The sequence below is a fragment of the Lissotriton helveticus genome, chromosome 9 (genome assembly GCF_964261635.1).
Source record: "Lissotriton helveticus chromosome 9, aLisHel1.1, whole genome shotgun sequence".
Classification (NCBI taxonomy): Eukaryota; Metazoa; Chordata; class Amphibia; order Caudata; family Salamandridae; genus Lissotriton; species Lissotriton helveticus.
The window spans coordinates 1,279,011,892-1,279,034,106 of NC_136070.1; the positions used below are offsets into that span (position 1 = coordinate 1,279,011,892).

The 22,215-nt window shown below is 54.3% G+C and overlaps 1 protein-coding gene across 1 annotated transcript in view; it reads right to left on the reverse strand.

Moving 5' to 3' along the window:
* Positions 1–18,810, reverse strand: part of LOC144780823 (SRSF protein kinase 3-like) — a 202,413-nt gene extending 183,603 nt beyond the window's left edge. Inside the window, exon 1 of the mRNA XM_078659326.1 lies at positions 18,438–18,810. The gene's annotated coding sequence lies outside the window, so the exon portion shown is untranslated. The remainder of the gene's footprint in view (positions 1–18,437) is intronic.
* Between the last annotated feature and the right edge of the window lie 3,405 nt (positions 18,811–22,215).

Consider the following 22,215-nt stretch of genomic DNA (forward strand, 5'->3'; position numbering starts at 1 on the left):
CTTGCTGCTGTCTGCCCCTGTTTTCTTCCTGCCTACGGGGATTCGGCGGTTGCGGCGGCCGGGGACTGCGAGTACCAGCATTCCCTGACCACCCACAGCTGGTACTCTTCCCCTGCCGGCCCCGCCTACCTGCCTGCCTGTTGTAAATACCTCTTGCCGCCCCCGCTCCGCGGGTGCGACTCGCGGCTTGAGGTGGGTCGGGACTTTGACCCTAGGAGATCCGAGGAGCCGTTCTTCCCCCTGGGGACTGCTTGCTGCTGTCTGCCCCTGTTTTCTTCCTGCCTACGGGGATTCGGCGGGTGCGGCGGCCGGGGACTGCGAGTACCAGCATTCCCTGACCACCCACAGCTGGTACTCTTCCCCTGCCGGCCCCGCCTACCTGCCTGCCTGTTGTAAATACCTCTTGCCGCCCCCGCTCCGCGGGTGCGACTCGCGGCTTGAGGTGGGTCGGGACTTTGACCCTAGGAGATCCGAGGAGCCGTTCTTCCCCCTGGGGACTGCTTGCTGCTGTCTGCCCCTGTTTTCTTCCTGCCTACGGGGATTCGGCGGGTGCGGCGGCCGGGGACTGCGAGTACCAGCATTCCCTGACCACCCACAGCTGGTACTCTTCCCCTGCCGGCCCCGCCTACCTGCCTAATACATACACTCCCTGTTTCCGTCCCGCGGGACGCACGCGGGACGAAGCGCGGGGCTAAGCCCGGGCAAAGGGCGGGCCCTCTGTGGCCCTCAGAGGCACGAGGAGGCCGGGACGGGCTACCCCATTTGGCTGTTACGAACTTGGAGGTACTGTATTTGTTTATACCGATTCTGACATTTCATTGTTCTCATATCATGTCCATCTGGGAGGAGTTGAACGCCCTGTGTGGCACGAACTACGCCCAGAATGTATCTACTCCCCTTATAATGGACAGAGATACCGATGAGGCAAATGACATTGATATTCTGAACACTGACAAAATGTGCACTAGTCCTTCACCACAACCCTCCGATTTACCATTAATAATTTTCCCAACTGAGGCGATGAACAAAACACCTGACCCAGTCTCACCACCTCAAGTGACCCTACTGGCACAGATTGAACTTTTGTTAACAACCGCACTATCACCTTTTATTACTAAAATCAATGAGCTGGGAGACAGGCTGACTAGTATTGAAAATAAATTATCCAGAAATCCTATCGCCGCTGAAACAACTGCTGCACCCATTTACTCTATTCTCCCCTGCAATAAAGAAAACTTTAAACCCACGATACCTATGGAAGCTCAAATCCCTGAACCCCTCATCTCTCCACCCAATCCAAGAGGCCGGAACACTATTTCTAACTCCGTACCTGCACCACATAGACTACCCAGGTTTGCACATGAGCGCAGGAATTGGATCAATTTACCTCCAGAAGCTGCCCCTTACGTGACTGTTCTTTCTGGGTTCCCTGCACCTATTAAGGGCAAATTTGAATCCCATCAGGATTTGTTAAATAAAACCATCTCCTGGCTAAAACAACACAGACCATTGCCACCTGCTTTAGATGGCGGAATTTTGAGGGTCGGGAGGGTGGGGTGGCTTGGTACATCGACCAAAGACATCCCTGGCGACCTTATTTTAATTAAATTCAAAGCTACGAATATTGTCCCCTATTTGCGATCCTCCCAAACCAAAGAGGGAGATGGTCCCATTCGCATATGGGACTTGCACGATTTTTATCCCGATCCCCGACCCTACCCGTCCCTAAGGCAAGCGGCATGGAACTATAATTATTGGTAAAAGGGGATGCCATGAACTGTGTGCTACCAACAATTACCCTTTCCCCCATTTCTGATAGCTTTTTGTGACTAGAAATAGATACTGAATCCTGATGGAAATTAGTTTTAAAAATTGTGTAAACATGTACTGTGGTTTTATGGCGGATTAATTGCAATGTCTTTTAATATTTTGTATGTACACTTTTATGATTTCAATTTGAAGTCGAAATAAAGTTATTACTACTTACTTACTTGACTTGCTGAAAAGATTGTATGCGACATTACATTGTTCTCCTTCAGGAGTACAACTTACCCTTGGTAGGAAAGTGATTTCTCCAATGTATTTGTCTAAGGATTGTTTGCCACTGGAATTACGTTCGCTTCCTGATACACTTTGGGCTACAGGTCCAAATGATGTTGGTCTTTTGCAAATTCCACCTTATGTTGTCACACTTAAATTGAATGCTAGGCTACCTCGTATTCCCCAATACAAGATCTCGAGTGATGGTGAGAGAGCTCTTTTAGCGATTGTTTATGATCTGGTTGAGAAGGGTGTAGTTGAGGAAACGAGAGGTAATGTTTGTAACAGTCCTGTTTTGCCTATCCTTAAACGTACTGATGCTTCTCAGCCACCTGTGTATCGGTTTGTGATTGACCTTCGAGAGGTAAACAAGATAGTCGTGCCACAGTTTCCTGTGGTACCTGTTAGACGGGGACCCTGAGGGTCGGCCGGATACCGAGGGAGAGATCCCCGAGGGGGACCGTCTCCGGCGATCGTACAGACAAGTACCCTCCCTCCCCACAAACAGGCACCACACCAAGTCGAGTTCAAGGCTTTATATAAGGTTCTTAAGGCAAGGATCTCAGCGATACAGGATAACTTGGACCCGGGGGTCCTCTCACTTCTAGTCTCTGTAGGGAAAGGGGGTAGCGGGACAGTCTTGGTACCGGATCGGTACAGGTTGTGGTAAAAGGCGAGCTCACAATCCTCGAGCTGGAGTGTCTGGGGATCGGGCCGCGGCGGCGCCAGCAGGCCAAGATGATAGTCTCTCAAAGCAAAGGGCCGCGGCAGCGCCAGCAGGCCAAGACGATGGTTTCACGAGGCAGAGGGCCGCGGCAGCGCCAGCAGGCCAAGACGATGGTTTCACGAGGCAGAGGGCCGCGGCAGCGCCAGCAGGCCAAGACGATGGTTTCACGAGGCAGAGGGCCGCGGCAGCGCCAGCAGGCCAAGACGATGGTTTCACGAGGCAGAGGGCCGCGGCAGCGCCAGCAGGCCAAGACGATGGTTTCACGAGGCAGAGGGCCGCGGCAGCGCCAGCAGGCCAAGACGATAGTTTCACGAGGCAGAGGGCCGCGGCAGCGCCAGCAGGCCAAGTCACGGATGAGTTCTTCTCGGGTCTCTCGACTCCAGGATACAACTGCCTTCCTGGTCTGGTCCTGCCCCAGTTATAGGTCTGGTCCCCTTTGATGTCCGGACCCTCGCGCCTGGGGGCCGGGAGGTCCGGGATGAGGGAGTCCAGACACCCAGCAGGGGGGTGGAGCCAGCGCCCAGGCGGCCTGGGGTGATCGACACCTGGCGGAGGAGAGCCGTTGACGATTCCTTCTCCCATTGACTCGCCAAGTGGTCACTCTGCCTCCTGGGGGGAGGTTGGTGCCTCGATGTCGGGCCCGGCCGGGCCCAGGGCGAGGGTCGAGTTGAGGCCACGCGGCCTCGTGCTGCAGTGCCCCAAGATGGCGGCCGGGTCGATGTCGTGGGGTAGATGGTGACCCGGGCCAGCTGGGTCCGGAGCTGGTGTCTTGTAGTGGAGGGATTGCAGGGTACTTCGGGTGGTCGTTGGTGGACTCTGGCTGGGGATGCAGGGAGAGCCAGGGTCCTGGTCCCATTGCGGGGAGGGGGTACCGCTCGAACATGCGGCCTGTCCAACATGCGTCCCCCCCAGCTGAAGGCGGGGAGAGTCAGCCATCTTCCTGGGGACTCTCCTCGCTGAGGCGGAAAAAGCGTGACAGGCCGTCGGCGTTGGCGTGGTCCTGGCCTGGACGATGTTCCACCGTGAAGTCCATCCCCTGCAGGGAGATGGACCAGCGCAACAGCTTCGGGTTCTCCCCCCGCATTTGCATCAACCATTGCAGGGGTCGGTGGTCTGTTTGCACCCGGAAGTGGGTGCCGAAGAGGTATGGCCGGAGCTTCTTGAGTGCCCAGACTACGGCGAAGGCCTCTCTCTCAATGGTGCTCCAGCGCTGTTCTCGGGGCAAGAGGCGTCGGCTGATGAAGACCACCGGATGGTCGACCCCTTCGGCGTTGAGTTGGGAGAGGACGGCCCCCACACCATGATCGGAGGCGTCCGTCTGCACAATGAATTCCCGGCTGTAGTCGGGAGCCTGGAGCACGGGGGCCGTGCACATGGCGGTCTTTAGCTTCTCGAAGGCTGATTGGCAGCCCGGGGTCCAGTTGACGGTTTTGGGGCTCTTTTTGGAGGTGAGCTCTGTGAGGGGCCCCACGATGCTGCCATAGTCCTTCACGAACCGCCGGTAGTATCCGGTGAGCCCCAGGAAGGCCCGGACCTCCGTTTGGCTCGTAGGGGGTTGCCAGGCCTGGATGGCAGCAATCTTGAGTTGGAGAGGGGCCACCAGCCCGCTTCCCACTTGGTGTCCCAGGTAGGTCACGGACCCTTGGCCAACTTGGCACTTGCTGGCCTTGATGGTGAGCCCGGCTTGCTGGAGGGCGAGTAGAACCTCCCGCAGGTGGCGGAGGTGGTCGGTCCACTGGTGGCTGTACACAGCAATGTCGTCCAGGTAGGCGGCGCTGAAGTCTCCCAGGCCCGCCAGTACCTGGTTTACCAGCCGTTGGAACGTTGCCGGGGCGTTTTTCATGCCGAAGGGCATGACTTTAAAGTGGTAGTGCCCGTCTGGGGTAGAGAAGGCGGATCGTTCTTGGGCCCTAGGGGTGAGGCCGATCTGCCAGTAGCCCGCTGTTAAGTCGAAGATGCTCAGGTAGCGGGCGGCCCCCATCCGGTCAATTAGCTCGTCTGCCCGGGGGATGGGATGAGCGTCGGTCCGGGTAACTGCATTCAGCCCTCGATAGTCCACGCAGAACCGGAGCTCAGGGGCAACGCCCGGGGCAGCTGCCTTGGGAACCAGGACGACTGGGCTCGCCCAGGGACTGTCTGAGGGTTCGATTACTCCTAGGGTCAGCATCTTGGACACCTCGGTCTGGATGCAGGCTCGTACCCGGTCTGGTACGCGGTATGCTCGGTGTCGAATAGGAGGGCTGTCCCCGGTGTCCACATCGTGGAGGCACCAGGGGGTGACTCCGGGGGTGAGGGAGAACAGGGAGGCGAACTGCCTCAGGAGCGTTTGGCAGTCTTGGCGTTGCTCCGGGGACAGGGCCTCGGAGAGCTGGACCCCTTCCACTGAGCCATCCTGCTCGAAGGCCCTCAGTAAGTCCGGAAGGGGTTCGGAGTCTTCTTCGGTCCCAGTATCGGTAGCCATTAGGAGGCTGAGTTCGGATCGCACAAAATGGGGTTTGAGCCTGTTGGCATGGAGGACCCGTAGGGGGTTCCGGGCAGTCTCCATGTCGATTAAATAGGTGACGGGCCCCTTGCGTTCGATTACCTTGAAGGGCCCGGACCATCTGTCTTGGAGGGCACAGGGCTCAACCGGGGACATCACCCAGACCTGTTGTCCAGGTTCGAACTCAATGGAGGACGTGTGCTGGTCGTACCACCTCTTCATGTCCTCCTGACTGGCCTTGAGGTTGGCTTTGGCGGTGTCTCGGAACCGCCGGGTCTGGTTGCGGAGAGCCAGGAGATACCGGTAGATGTCCGGGGGAGTTTTCTGGGGAGGCTGCTCCCAACCTTCCTTGACTAGGCTGAGGGGGCCCCGGACGGGGTGTCCGTACAGTAGTTCAAAGGGGCTGAAGCCGAGGGACTTCTGCGGGACCTCCCGATAGGCAAACAGGAGGCATGGCAGCAGTACGTCCCACTGGCGTCGAAGGGGTTCTTCTAGACCCATAATCATCCCCTTGAGGGTGCGGTTGAATCTCTCGACCAGTCCGTTTCCTTGCGGGTGATAGGGGGTCGTGAATTTGTAGGTGACCCCGCATTGCTGCCAGAGGGACTTCATATATCTGGAGATAAAGTTCGTGCCCCTGTCACTGACGACCTCCCGGGGGAACCCCACCCGGGAGAAGATCCCCATCAGGGCCCGGCCCACCACGGGGGCCGTCACAGTCCGAAGAGGGATGGCCTCGGGATAGCGGGTGGCGTGGTCTACCAGGACCAGGATGAATCGGTGTCCTTGGGCTGTTCGAGGGTCGAGGGGCCCCACAATGTCTATTCCCACTCGTTCAAACGGGGTGGTGACGACAGGAAAGGGTTGTAATGGTGCTTTGATTTTTCGGCCACTTTTTCCGCTGGCCTGGCAGGTGGGGCAGGCCTTGCAGTGGTTGGCGACATCCTTCCGCATGTGGGGCCAGAAAAAATGGGTCACCAGGCGGTCGTAGGTTTTATCCTGCCCCAGGTGTCCGGCAAGGGGGACATCGTGGGCTAAGTTCAGGAGGAAGTCTCGGAAGCGAAGGGGCACCACCAGCACCCGACTGGCCCCTAGTTCTGCAATTTTCTGCTCGCTGTAGAGCAGGTCTTGGTCCCAGTAGATCCAGTGGGCCCCCGAGGTATCCCCGGTGCTCTGGGCCAGGGCTTGCTGCCGGAGTCCTTCGAGAGAAGGACAGGTTTTTTGCTCGGCCCGGAATTGTTCCTGCGTGGGGCCTCCCTCCTGCCGCCATTGTGCCAGGTCAGGGACGTCCCGAAGCTGGTCGGGTCCTTCTTCGGTTTGCAAGGGAATGGCTTCTGGGGCGGCCTCCTCTGGGATGAGCGCGGGAGGAGGTTCTGGCCACTCGGGCTCTTCTGGGCGGGGGACCGCGCGGGCGGTCATGGACCGGGTCGTGACGCAGACCCATTCGGGGAGGCCAAGCATCCCCAGGTGCTCCCTCCGTTCGACAGCTGCCCAGGGAGAGCTTTCAAGGTCGTTTCCTAGGAGGCAGTCCACGGGGGCATCATCGCGGACAGTTACTTTTAACATCCCTGTTACTCCTCCCCACTCGAAGGGGACGCAGGCCATGTGGCATAGGCTTTCGGAGTTGTCGGCTGATCGAACAGGGCAAAGAATGTTCGGCAAGATTTGGTCTGGAGTGACGAGGTGGCGTCGGACCGCCGTTACACTGGCCCCGGTGTCGCGGAGGGCTTCCGCCCGGCGGCCATTGATGTTGACCCATTGACCGTACTTCTGTGTGTTGGCGGGAAGGGGGGCCCGCGGAATCATGTCTCTCTCCCCTAAGCAGACCAGTGCCATGGCGGCGGGTGCCCATTCAGAAGGATCGGTCTCGTACTCCTCTTGGTCTTCCGGGATTATTTCTTCCCCTAGGGCCGCCGCTGCAACTTGGCGGGGAGTAGCGTTCGGATTCTTTGGGCAGTTGGGATCGCTGGCGTAGTGGCCGGGTCGCTGGCACCGGTGGCACGTAATGTTGGCCCGGAAACCGGCCCGGACGGCAGGGCTTCCCCGGCCAACCGGGGTCGAGGGGTTTCTGGGGGGTGACGAGGGGCCGGGGTCTCTCCCCCGACCCTGACTTCCTCCTCCCCCTCGGGGGCGATACGGTCTGGATACTTCGCTGGGTGTGCTCCGGCCAACTCGGGTGCTTTCCCACCGGTCGGCTTCGGCGGCGAGTTGTCGAGGGTCGGTTAGCTTGCTGTCCAGGAGGTGTTGCCGGAGCTCCACGAAGCAGTTGTTCGACAGGTGTTCCCATACGATAAGGTCAAAGAGTTGTTCGTAGGTGGTTACTTTGTTGCCCTTGATCCACCCCTCGAAGGCTCGGCTAAAAAAGTTCACGTACTCCACCCAAGTTGTACCCGGAATCCGTTTGCAGTCGCGGAACCGTTGGCGGTACATCTCAGGGGTGAGCCCGTATCGAGTGAGGAGGGCGGCCTTCATGTGGTCGTAGGAGGTCATCAGCTGGTCCGGGAGTTGCAGCAGGGCGTCCCGCCCTTCGTTGACAAACCTCCCCCATAATCCGGCTCCCCAATCGCTTCGGGGAATCCGGTGGGAGGTCATTGCCACCTCATAGGCTTTAAACCACTGCTGGATATCATCGTTCTTGTGGTATTCCCGGATGACATCTTTGGGGATGTGAACCTTGGGTTCGGTCGAGGCAGACGGGGTCGGTCGTTCGGGGAGCCCGAGGTCTTTATTCTGTTTCTGAATCTCCAGTGCTTTGAGATTGCGCTCATGTTCGTATTCTAGTCTCTTTTCCTCTAGCTCCCTCTGTCTTTGCTTGTCTTCCCGCTCTTCTCTGAGCCGTAAGTGTTCCAGGGTTATTTTTTGTTCTGCCAGCTTGAGTTCCCCATCCAAGCGAAGTCGGGCAAGTTCTAATTCGTGGAGTCTGGTTTTTTCTCTTTCTCGGATCTCTTCCAGGGAGAGATCCGCTCTTTCTTTAGTTGGTGCGGGGCTCGTTTCGGTTGTTTGTGTTCGGGGTACGGCCGTACCCGTTTCTGCCCAAGCTTCTAGGGCTCGTTTGAAGTCTTCCTTTGTGCTAAGACCTGTGGTTGGAAGTCCAAGTTCTATGCAATATTGCTTCAGTTCCCGGTGGTTGTAGTCTTCCAATTTTTCCATCTGAAATTTTTCCGTTGTTCCGCTCTCTATTGACATGGTTGTTGTGTGTGGTGGGGCGAGTGACTTTCTGTACGATTATGCGTAGGTTCGGATCCCGTCGCTGGCCACCAATGTTAGACGGGGACCCTGAGGGTCGGCCGGATACCGAGGGAGAGATCCCCGAGGGGGACCGTCTCCGGCGATCGTACAGACAAGTACCCTCCCTCCCCACAAACAGGCACCACACCAAGTCGAGTTCAAGGCTTTATATAAGGTTCTTAAGGCAAGGATCTCAGCGATACAGGATAACTTGGACCCGGGGGTCCTCTCACTTCTAGTCTCTGTAGGGAAAGGGGGTAGCGGGACAGTCTTGGTACCGGATCGGTACAGGTTGTGGTAAAAGGCGAGCTCACAATCCTCGAGCTGGAGTGTCTAGGGATCGGGCCGCGGCGGCGCCAGCAGGCCAAGATGATATTCTCTCAAAGCAAAGGGCCGCGGCAGCGCCAGCAGGCCAAGACGATGGTTTCACGAGGCAGAGGGCCGCGGCAGCGCCAGCAGGCCAAGACGATGGTTTCACGAGGCAGAGGGCCGCGGCAGCGCCAGCAGGCCAAGACGATGGTTTCACGAGGCAGAGGGCCGCGGCAGCGCCAGCAGGCCAAGACGATGGTTTCACGAGGCAGAGGGCCGCGGCAGCGCCAGCAGGCCAAGACGATGGTTTCACGAGGCAGAGGGCCGCGGCAGCGCCAGCAGGCCAAGACGATAGTTTCACGAGGCAGAGGGCCGCGGCAGCGCCAGCAGGCCAAGTCACGGATGAGTTCTTCTCGGGTCTCTCGACTCCAGGATACAACTGCCTTCCTGGTCTGGTCCTGCCCCAGTTATAGGTCTGGTCCCCTTTGATGTCCGGACCCTCGCGCCTGGGGGCCGGGAGGTCCGGGATGAGGGAGTCCAGACACCCAGCAGGGGGGTGGAGCCAGCGCCCAGGCGGCCTGGGGTGATCGACACCTGGCGGAGGAGAGCCGTTGACGATTCCTTCTCCCATTGACTCGCCAAGTGGTCACTCTGCCTCCTGGGGGGAGGTTGGTGCCTCGATGTCGGGCCCGGCCGGGCCCAGGGCGAGGGTCGAGTTGAGGCCACGCGGCCTCGTGCTGCAGTGCCCCAAGATGGCGGCCGGGTCGATGTCGTGGGGTAGATGGTGACCCGGGCCAGCTGGGTCCGGAGCTGGTGTCTTGTAGTGGAGGGATTGCAGGGTACTTCGGGTGGTCGTTGGTGGACTCTGGCTGGGGATGCAGGGAGAGCCAGGGTCCTGGTCCCATTGCGGGGAGGGGGTACCGCTCGAACATGCGGCCTGTCCAACAGTACCTGATATCACTGCTTTGTTGACTTTGATTCCTGCTTCGGCAGCTTGGTTTTCTGTCATCGATTTGAAGAATGCTTTCTTCAGTATTCCTATTGCTGAGGAGAGCAGGGATATTTTTGGCTTCTCATTAGGAGGCCGAAGCTTCCGGTTTAAGAGAGCTCCCCAAGGTTATTGTGAAAGTCCCTCCATCTATAGTCAGGCGTTGAAAACTCAGCTTGATGGTTTTGTGTTACCTGTTGGTGCTACTCTTATTCAGTACGTTGATGACTTGTTGGTTACTGCTGATGATGAACAGATTTGTAAAGAGGCTACTCTTTCTTTGTTGCGGTATTTCTCTGACCTTCATCATAAAGTGTCACCTTCAAAGTTACAGTATTGTCGCCAAGAAGTGACCTACTTAGGTCATCTCTTGTCGAAGGAGGGAAGGAGATTGACCCCAGTACGAATTCAAGCGATTGTGCAAATGAATGTACCATCCACACAGAGAGAAGTGCGTGCCTTTTTAGGTATTACATCGTATTGTAGACAGTGGATCCCCAATTTTTCACTGTTGGCGAAACCTTTGTTAGCATTGACTCTGAAAGATACTCCGCATCCTCTTCCTTGGTCTGACGAATGTCAGAAAAGTTTTTCTGAACTACGTGATGCATTGTGTTCGGCTCCTGTGTTGGGTACTCCAGACTATAGTAAGCCTTTCACGTTGTACGTGCACGAGAGAGAAGGTTGTGCGTTGTCAGTGTTGACACAGACGTTTGGGGACAAGCAACGTCCATGCACGTATTTCTCCTCTACGTTAGACCCAGTTGCTAAGGCGTTGCCGAGTTGTCTGAGAGCTACAGCTGCAGCGGCTGTTTCTATCCGACAGTCTGCTGGTTTGGTATTGGACAATACGTTGATTGTAATGGTCCCACATGCAGTGGATACCTTATTAAACAGGACTAAGACACAGCACCTTACTAGTGCACGTCTTTCAGGTTACGAGCTGACACTGTTGGCTAGCCATGTTCACATCAAACGATGTAATGTGCTGAATCCAGCCACGTTGTTACCGATCTCTACAGAGACGGATCCTCAAGAAAAGCATGATTGTTTTCTTCGTACAGAGGAAGAAACGAAAGCTAGAGTTGACCTAAATGATATTCCCCTTACGAATGTTGATGGTACCCTATGGGTGGATGGTTCGTGTTTTAAGCTTCCGAATGGTGAAACGACTGCAGCGTATGCTATTACAACTTTACATACAGTTGTTGAGACAGCACGCATACCACAGAATTCTGCGCAAGCAGCAGAATTACTTGCCTTGACTAGAGCGTGTGTGTTGTCAGAAGGAAAGCGAGTGAATGTTTACACCGACAGCCAGTACGAGTTTGGAGTTGCCTATAGTTTTGGGCGTTTGTGGAGAGAGCGTGGGTTCCTTACTTCGCACGGAACCAAAATACAGCATGGGCAGTTGGTGAATGAACTTTTGGAATCTCTCACTCTCCCGAAGCAGATTGCAATTGTGAAGTGTAGTGCGCATAAGAAAGTTGTGGACGATGTTGGTCGAGGGAATGCGTTTGCGGATGAAGTTGCGAAGGAAACGGCGAAAGACATGATGAGCCGTATGTATGTTGCAGGCCCAGCTAATTGGGTTATGGCTGGTGGAATGTGTGAAGACACAATAGAAAGTGTGAAAATGATTCAGGCTGAAGCGACTGAGAAAGAAGTGAGTGTTTGGAGAGAAACTACGGGTATGTTGGATTCAACAGGTTGTTGGGTTGAGTTGTCAGAACACCAGCGATGGCTGTTGCCGGATGCGTATGTGCTCCCAGTGGTTACAATGGCTCATGGAATGGCCCACATAAGTTCGAAGGGAATATGCAAGTTGTTGGCTCCAGTTTGGCAGAATGCTGGAATCCCGAAATGTGCAGAGAACGTGGTGAAACATTGTATGATTTGTTTGAAGTATAATCCTGGTAAGGGAACTCCAACTCCAGCTGGTCATTTTGCTCCTCCTACGTATCCGTTTGAGGTGATACAGCTAGATTATATACATATGGAGAGATGCAACAATTTGAAGTATGTCCTTGTGGTTGTTTGTGCCTTTTCCAGGTGGATAGAGGCCTACCCCCTAAAGGATAATACTGCCTTGTCTACAGCCAAGGTTTTGCTGAGAGAGTACTTCCCTAGGTATGGTTTGCCGAGAATCGTATGGTCGGACAATGGGAGTGAATTTGTGGGTCAAATCATGAAGAAAGTATGTGCTGGATTAGGAATAAATCAGAAGTTCCATGCAGCGAATCACCCCCAGTCTGCTGGACTTGTTGAATGTTACAATGGTACCTTGAAGCTGAAATTAGCTAAGGTTCAAGCAAGCACTGGCCTTACATGGCCGGATGCCTTGCCGTTGGCTCTTTTGTCAACAAGGACGACTGTGAATTCTCGAGTGGGACTTAGTCCGTATGAAATTGTGTTTGGTCGTCCTGCGAATGTTTGGGGTGTGCCTCGTCCTAAAGAATACAGCAGTATTGAGTACCCTATGTTGGTGGATTACTTACATGACTTGACTGCTAAATTACGTGTTCTCCACCAACAGGTCTATGACAGTCTACCGACAGCAACTGCGGATCCAGGACACACAATTCAACCCGGCGACTACATTCTTACGAAGAATTTTCAACGAACAAAGAATCTGGAGCCGAGGTGGACTGGACCGCATTTAGTTTTGTTAGTGACTCGAACTGCTGTTAGAGTAGCTGGCAAGAAAAACTGGGTGCATGCCACCCATACAAAAAAGGTTCCATTGCCCTTACCATATGACAAGTGGGTGAGGGAAGGTATAGCCGATTCTGAATGTGAAAAAACTCCTAGGTTTGTTCCTTTTAGTGATGCTCATTTGACATGGACACGGTCAGAACGCGAGGATGACAATGTGCTACAAGAAGCTGTTCCTCCACGTTTGAGATTGGACACTACCGAACCTGAACTTTTGTTTACCGACCAAAGTGTGCCGACTAAATCACGTTACAACCTCCGATCTCGAAATAAATAAAGGGACTTTGAACATTACATTTATTTTATTTTATTTTTTCTCTCCCACACTGAGACCAAAAAGAGACAATTTCTTCAAGTATTTTGTATTTGAATTTTGTTTTTCTTTTTGTCTTGCTTTTTCTGAAATTGTATTATGGTTTTCTGTTAAATTTTTGATTGGTTACCATTTGCCAGTTGCAGGGTCACGTAGGAGTACCAACGGTTCAGTTTGTGACCTGAGTAGTGGCAGTAGGTCTGCAGGACTTGCAGTGTCCCTATGCCCTGCTAATAATCACAGCTGAAGTACTCTATCAAGATTGCGTGAGCGACATTAGAAAATGGAGATTGTATTGAGGAATGATGATAAAAAGCAAGAGATGAAAAACCGATATTACAGAATGTTGTTCTCTAAGTGTGGTATAGCTTTATCTATTTTAATACTTTTATGTATTCTATTAGCTACTATATTCTGGTTTGTTTCTCCTACACAATTGACGTCTGCACCAACTTCTCAACCTACTCTTTCTTTTTCTACTGTTTCTTCACATGAGTTTCATACGTTACCTGAACATGAACAGACACGAAGACCAGAATTTGTGAACAATTCGTTTATACAGATGTTGCATCAGCATCAGCTAGTCATAAATACCACGAATTGTTGGGTGTGTGGTCTTATGCCACATACTACAGATAAGGGAATGCCATATTTGGTTTTGCCTTTTTCGCCTAACGGGTCAGTTTGGGCACTCCAATCAATGTTTATCTATGTGAATGAAGCCTCTCCTGTACGTCCGTCAAAGACAATGCAAGTAATAATGCCTTGATACGGGGAATAGTTGATATGATTAGAGATATCGATGCGTATCACGCTATCCCTAGAGATGAGGTGCGAGCATATGTCGGTTGGAATAAAACGACATATAGTGCTAGCTTGACGGAGAAAGAAAGACAGCGAAGGTCCCCTCCTATTTGGATTGTACCCCACCGAGGTCATCTTTGTTTGCAAGGTAATGGTCAGAATCCGAGAGCTCAGCTTGGTAAGAGTGTGTGTGTTCACACATACGTTTATACGTCCCAGAAATCCCCTCCGTTCGTGCCAGCTAAAGGCACGTATTTTGTTTGTCATGATAGAGCATACACATGGTTGCCATCTGATTTTTCTGGCACATGTTATGTGGCATTTTTGCTTCCCCCTACATACACTGCTGTTTTCGACTACCATAAGACAAGATATGGTAGAGGTGTAATCGATGCGAAAGATACTGTCGCACAAGAAGCTGGAGACTTCTTTAAGGGTTTCCTACCCTTTTGGGGTCCTATGGCTAATAGTAGGAATATTCGTCAGCTTACGAGAGTGGTTGAGGCCACTATAAATGAGACTGCAGGTGCCCTTAGCAATATTACAGCTGAGCTTCAAGCGGATCGCCTTATGACATTACAGAACTGTTTTGTTTTAGATATTATACTTGCAGATAGAGGTGGGGTATGCAAATTGATTAGATCTAGTTGCTGCGTTTTCATACCAGATAATGCCCCGACAGTGTACCAAGCCATCTCTAGACTACATAAGATCTCTGAGTCTATTCATGTGGACGAAGGAGACTGGTCATTGATGGGATGGTTATGGGAGTCGTTGTCCAAATGGGGATGGAAGATTCTGACGTTCCTTGGTATGGCGTTAGTTATCCTTTTCTCGTGTTGTTTATGCATCCAGTGTGGTCCCGCCATTTGTAGTCTTTGTGCTATGATCTGTGTGAGAAGACCAGTTCCGAGAGAAGTGAAGGATAATAAGATGATGTTACAGCAACACCTTGATGACCTAATGAGAATAGATATAGACCTAGATTCAGATTGACATGAGTTTAGGTTATTGCCTACGTAATGGCAAAAGGAGGGACTGTGGTTCTGAAATTCTCAAACCTGTCTGCATTTTAATCTTGCCCTTACGTAGGCCAGTGCTGTGGGGTCCCAGCGAACAAGTGGCTTTTCGTGCATATATTAATTTGGGTTTCTCTGTCTCTGAATGAACTTCAGAACTGGAACTGACCTTTCTGTAAAACTAATTTCCCTAGCTGATGGTTATCTAAGTTTTTCAATTACTGATTAGGATCTTGTTAACCATTAAGTTTCCTTGCGCATGTGTTATCTTAAACAACATCTAAATGTATTCTTTCCTCAAAGACTTTCTCTTCTGAAACTTGGGTTTTTGCTATGTGTCGTGACTGCCATCTAGTGTTGCTTTCTATGTAGGCTTCAGAAGTTAGTTTGTGAGCCAAGCAATCTGACCTGTTGTGAATCACATGTACACATTAACCAGGGATTTTCTTTGTGCGCTGGAGTTAATTTTAGAAGTTGGCCTTTCACCTAGGAATTGACCCTGCCAAGCCAATTTCCCTGCAAGATCGTTATTTACTTTTTCCAATCACTATTCAAGACATTTGTTAACTTTTAAAGTTTCTTTACGTCTTTGTTAATCTTGCATATTATCTGAAACTACTTTTTTATTGTTCCTTCATTTCATGGGTTACGCTTTCAATTAAAGGTTTGTGTGGGCTTTTCAGATTAATATTTTAGATATGCCTAAATATTAACTTGTGGGTTGGGACACTGTAAAATGAGCTGTACTGTATGATGCTGTGTGATGTCATGTACTTTCTATTGATTGAATTTTGGTGCAGGGGTGTGCATTTTAAATGTACCTTTTTTGTGTATAAATAGGGATGTCTCGCCTTAGTAAAATTGAGCAGTTTCTTGAGTTGTACATCGTGCTGTATTACTGGGATTTCTGCTACTAGCTGCAGCTAATAAATATAATCTCTGACGCCACCAAGAAGTATTCCGTGTCTCTGTATACCAAGGCAAGGGAACCTAGAGGACTCTGGGCGTGTCCCTGGCGCCGCTGGGTACTTGAAAACCCGGTTCTTCATAAGGGGCCGATTCACAGAACTAGCTTAAGACAAAATCCTAAACTTTCTACTTTTGGTATTCACAGAAGGCATTTAATAGTAGTAAAGTTAGAATATTGTCTTAAGTCTGTCTTAAGTCTGTCTTAAGTTTGTCTTAAATTTGTCTTAAGGCAAATGTAAGACAAAATCCTAAACTTTCTACTTTTGGTATTCACAGAAGGCACTTAGTAGTAGTAAAGTTAGGATTTTGTCTTAAATTTGCCTTAAGACAAATTTAAGACAAATTTAAGACAGACTTAAGACAGACTTAAGACAATATTCTAACTTTACTACTATTAAATGCCTTCTGTGAATACCAAAAGTAGTAAGTTTTGGATTTTGTCTTAAGTTAGTTCTGTGAATCGGGCCCTTTGCCTTTTCTACAGGTTTTGGTAACTCTCCGATCTCGACAGCCCGCCAGAGTCCGTCAGATCTTGGTTGGAGATTACGAAAGATCACCACTTCGGTTTTGTCCGAATCCTCAGCCCATGCCTGCCCACCCAGCTGCTGATTTCCCTCATGCAGTTTTGAAACTGCGTTGCGAGGGGTGGTAGGGGGGATGCTTAATTTTTATGAACCGCCATCATGAGTATCATCAGCATATGATGTTAAATTGAAACTGAAGTGTTGAATTAAAGGAGCCAGTCCCGAGACATAAATGTTAAACAGAGATGGGCTAAGCGACGAACCCTGAGGGACCCCACAGGGGAGCACGTAAGGAGTAGAGAGGCCAGGGTCTGAATGGGCACCGACTGAACTCCCCCACATCTTGTAGCGTAAAGGTGCTTGGTGCACACAGATTGGGAGCGAGAAGTCCGCAGATCCGTGCTGTGGGTCTCATATCTGCCACGGGCTCCGTATTCACTTACTAAGCCGCCCCTAGCGCCTCGAGGTCATTCAGCTGGCGCTATGCTCAAGTGTGATCTACTTACGCTGATCAGCCGCCGGCTGCATTGTCGCGCTCCCTCACAAAGCGTCATCAAGCTCACTGAAGCAGGAAAGATGGCTCAGTGAGCTACACGCTCATTGTAGAAAGTGTGCATGTGTGGGCGGGGCTTGTTTGTTTTCGGGTTCAAACCGGTCCGAACTAGTTCAACCACTCTCACTTCTGAAATGTACAGCTTTAATACTATTTAACTGGTTAATAAATCACTTGTAATGCACGCGCCTACAGATCCCAGCGCTTAGTTTCTACACCAAGTATTGAAACGCTATATATTTAATCAGCATTGGCATACACGTGACGTTATTAAAATTAATATTATTGCCAATGACGTACTCCCAGGCTGCAGCAGTGCCTCGACCCACTGAGCCGTTTCCTGGGTGGATTGTGTCTGATGGTCTGTGGTTACGACAGGGTTAATATTACACGGCACAGCAGCTCGGAATGTATCAACCTGGGGAGGATGAAGCTTCCTCTGGCGAGGCAGGCCTTGTGCGGCAGGCACACGAGCCCACCGAGCTATCCTGCTAGCACTGCCAGTAAATGGCTGCCACGTGCGCGACGCACTTGTGACTTGGACAGACTTTCTGCATGTACACGAGTCTGTCGGCCTGGGGGCGCGTCCAGGACAGTGGGGGCGCGTCCAGGACAGTGGGGGCGAGGATGGGGGGGGGGGGGGGCGAACACGTGGACCACCCACACAGGATTAGCCCCCCCCCCCCCCGAATATAGCGGCTCACACAGATGGCATTCATTGTCCTTCTATGAACCCAGGCACGGGGCCATTAATGGCCGATAACGTGTCCTCCGTGAAGTTCTCGGACCCGGGATCGCGATATAAAAAAACACTCTTGAGAAGTGCATTAAAAAGATGACCTATCGCCAAATACAAGCGCACAAGCACACACGCAGACACACAGATATACATACACACACACACACGCCTATATACATACACAGACACACAAACACATACATACATACGCATAGACACATCCAAACACACGCACCAAGTACTCACACACACAGATATGTAGATATGTATACATGATCTATATACGTACACAAAGGGACACATTCACATACATATACATTCAGACACGCATCCAGCCAAACACACATATACAGTCATACAAACACAAATGTATTCACAGACAAACACACAGCGATATACAGACGCGCACACAAAACACTGACACACACAAACACTTCGCCAGCCAAACACACACACACACACACAGTTTAACACACTGACACATACAAACACCGACACAAACACTCAATCACACAAAAACTAAGACATACAGAGAGACACATAGACACCCAGCCGGTCAGACATCACATAGACACACTTACATGCACACACACACGCACATGGACACAACCAATCGCACAGAGACATACAAAAGCATAACGCAGACACAACACCCACAGCAACACACACAAACACGCAGTCACAAACATACAAACTCATACAGACACACACAAACAGACACACGGGCCTTGTCAAGCGCTATACAAATGCTACAATACTCCAGGCACATTTACATATGTCATGTACCACACTCCACAGCTCGATAAGACCATATTTGTGCACGTGCAGATCATACACAGAAAAATAGTAATAAAACTACTGATTATTAAAACAATAGTCATATTTTATAGTAATAATAATACATAAGTGCCACGATTGACAATTCTAATTATCATTAATACATTTTTAATAACAACAACAACAGTGGTAGTGATGCTAATTATACTAGTAATATTCATATTAATAATTCTAATAAAGCGTCTCTCACCTCCCAACACCTCCAGTCCAGGGCTCTCTCTGCCACACGGAGACCAGGGCCGTGCTGGCACTGCCGCAGGGCACACACGCCTCAGGGGGTGAGCCGGGCCGGGCTGGCACTGCCGCAGGGCACACACGCCTCAGGGGGTGAGCCGGGCTGGCACTGCCGCAGGGCACACACGCCTCAGGGGGTGAGCCGGGCCGGGCTGGCACTGCCGCAGGGCACACACGCCTCAGGGGGTGAGCCGGGCCGGGCTGGCACTGCTGCAGGGTACACACGCCTCAGGGGGTGAGCCGGGCTGGCACTGCCGCAGGCCACACACGCCTCAGGGGGTGAGCCGGGCGGGCACTGCCGCAGGGCACACACGCCTCAGGGGGTGAGCCGGGCTGGCACTGCCGCAGAGCACACACGCCTCAGGGGGTGAGCCGGGCTGGCACTGCTGCAGGGCACACACGCCTCAGAGGGTGAGCCGGGCCGGGCTGGCACTGCCGCAGAGCACACACGCCTCAGGGGGTGAGCCGGGCCGGGCTGGCACTGCCGCAGAGCACACACGCCTCAGGGGGTGAGCCGGGCTGGCACTGCCGCAGGGCACACACGCCTCAGGGGGTGAGCCGGGCTGGCACTGCTGCAGGGCACACACGCCTCAGGGGGTGAGCCGGGCTGGCACCGCCGCAGGGCAGACTCGCCTCTGGAAGTGAACCTGGCAGACGTGATCGCGCTCAGCTGCCATGGGGGTTAGAGGGGTGGGTGTGGGGGGGCGAGGAGTGGAGTGCCCTCAGCAGGAATGTGTCCGTGGAAAGGGAGGGGGCATCTGGTGGTGTCTGGGGGAGTAGGGTGGGCCCTGGGGCGGAGGTGGGAGGGGCCCTGTAGCTGCACTGGAGAGGGCCCCGGAGCTTCACCGGGAGGGGGCTGCACAGGAGGGGCTCTTTCATCGGCACTGGTGGTGGTGGTGGTGGTGGGGGGCGGGGGGGGGGGGGGTTGTAGGAGCTGCACTGGAAGCTGGAAGAGGGCTGGGCAGAGAGAGGCCCTTTCATCTGTACTGAGGGGGTTCAGGGGGTTGCACTGGAAGGGGGCTGCAGTGGGAAGGGGGTTGCGCCTGAAGGCTCCATGTGAGCTGCAGTGAGAGGGGACTCTGGGAGTTGCACTGCAAGGGTGCTCCAGTGGGGAAGAGCTGCACCGAGTAGGGGGTCTGGGGGTTTCACTGGAAGGGGCAGGGGTGCACTGGAAGGGGCTGGGGTTTCACTGGAAGGGGATGGAGTGCACTGGAAGGGGCTGGGGTGCACTGGAAGGGGCTGGGGTGCACGGGAAGGGGCTGGGGTGCACTGGAAGGAGCTGGGGGTGCACTCCAAGGGGCTGGGGGTGCACTGGAAGGGTCTGGGGTGCACTGGAAGGGGCTGAGTGCACGGGAAAGGGCTGGGGTGCACTGGAAGGGGCTGGGGGTGCACTGGAAGGGGGCTGGGTGCACTGGAAGGGGCTGGGGTGCACTGGAAGGAGCTGGGGTGCACTGAAAGGGGCTGGGGTGCACTGGAAGGGTCTGGGGTGCACTGGAAGGGTCTGGGGTGCACTGGAAGGGGCTGGGGTGCACTGGAATGGGCTGGGGTGCACTGGAAGGGGCTGGGGTGCACTGGAATGGGCTGGGGTGCACTGGAAGGGGTTGGGTGCACTGGAAGGGGCTGGGGTGCACTGGAATGGGCTGGGGTGCACTGGAAGGGGCTGGGGTGCACTGGAAGGGGCTGGGGTGCACTGGAATGGGCTGGGGGTGTACTGGAAGGGGCTGGGTGCACTGGAAGGGGCTGGGGTGCACTCCAAGGGGCTGGGTGCACTGGAAGGGGCTGGAGTGCACTGGAAGGGGCAGAGGTTTCACTGGAAGGGGCTGGGGTGCGCTGGAAGGGGCTGGGGTGCACTGGAAGGGGCTGGGGGTGCACTGGAAGGGGCTGGGGGTGCACTGGAAGGGGCTGGAGTGCACTGGAAGGTGCTGGGGTGCACTGGAAGGGGCCGCGGTGCACTGGAAGGTGCTGGGGTGCACTGGAAGGGGCTGGGGTTGCACTGGAAGGGGCTGGGGTGCACTGGAGTGCACTGGAAGGGGCTGGGGGTGCACTGGAAGGAGCTGGAGTGCACTGGAAGGGACTGGGGTGCACTGGAAGGGACTGGGGTGCACTGGAAGGGGCTGGGGTGCACTGGAAGGGGCTGGGCCTGCACTGGAAGGAGCTTTGGGTGCACTGGAAGGGGATGGAGTGCACTGGAAGGTGCTGGGGTGCACTGGAAGGGGCTGCGGTGCACTGGAAGGGGCTGGGGTGCACTGGAAGGGACTGGGGTGCACTGGAGTGCACTGGAAGGTGCTGGGGTGCACTGGAAGGGGATGGGGTTGCACTGGAAGGGACTGGGGGTGCACTGGAGTGCACTGGAAGGGGCTGGGGGTGCACTGGGAGGGGCTGGAGTGCACTGGAAGGTGCTGGGGTGCACTGGAAGGGGCTGGGGGTGCACTGGAAGGGGCTGGGGTGCACTGGAAGGGGCTGGGCCTGCACTGGAAGGAGCTTTGGGTGCACTGGAAGGGGCTGGGGTGCACTGGAAGGGGCTGGGGTGCACTGGAAGGGGCTGGAGTGCACTGGAAGGTGCTGGGGTGCACTGGAAGGGGCTGGGGTGCACTGAAAGGGGCTGGGGTGCACTGGAAGGGGCTGGGGGTGCACTGGAAGGGGATGGAGTGCACTGGAAGGTGCTGGGGTGCACTGGAAGGGGCTGGGGTGCAGTGGAAGGGGCTGGGGTGCACTGGAAGGGGCTGGGGGTGCACTGGAAGGGGCTGGGGGTGCACTGGAAGGGGCTGGAGTGCACTGGAAGGTGCTGGGGTGCACTGGAAGGGGCTGGGGGTGCACTGGAAGGGGCTGGAGTGCACTGGAAGGTGCTGGGGTGCACTGGAAGGGGCTGGGGTGCACTGGAAGGGACTGGGGTTGCACTGGAAGGGGCTGGGGTGCACTGGAAGGAGCTTTGGGTGCACTGGAAGGGGCTGGGGGTGCACTGGAAGGAGCTTTGGGTGCACTGGAAGGGGGGCTGGGGGTGCACTGGAAGGGGCTGGGGGTACACTGGAAGGGGCTGAGGTGCACTGGAAGGGGCTGGGGTGCACTGGAATGGGCTGGGGTGCACTGGAAGGGGTTGGGTGCACTGGAAGGGGCTGAGGTGCACTGGAAGGAGCTGGGTGCACTGGAAGGGGCTGGGGCTGTCCTGGAAGGGGCTGGGGTGCACTGGAAGGAGCTGGGGTGCACTGGAAGGGGCTGGAGTGCACTGGAAGGGGCGGGGGTGCACTGGAAGGAGCTGGGGGTGCACTCCAAGGGGCTGGGGGTGCACTGGAAGGGTCTGGGGTGCACTGGAAGGGGCTGAGTGCACGGGAAAGGGCTGGGGTGCACTGGAAACGGCTGGGGGTGCACTGGAAGGGGGCTGGGTGCACTGGAAGGGGCTGGGGTGCACTGGAAGGAGCTGGGGTGCACTGAAAGGGGCTGGGGTGCACTGGAAGGGTCTGGGGTGCACTGGAAGGGTCTGGGGTGCACTGGAAGGGGCTGGGGTGCACTGGAATGGGCTGGGGTGCACTGGAAGGGGCTGGGGTGCACTGGAATGGGCTGGGGTGCACTGGAAGGGGTTGGGTGCACTGGAAGGGGCTGAGGTGCACTGGAAGGAGCTGGGTGCACTGGAAGGGGCTGGGGCTGTCCTGGAAGGGGCTGGGGTGCACTGGAAGGAGCTGGGGTGCACTGGAAGGGGCTGGAGTGCACTGGAAGGGGCGGGGATGCACTGGAAGGGG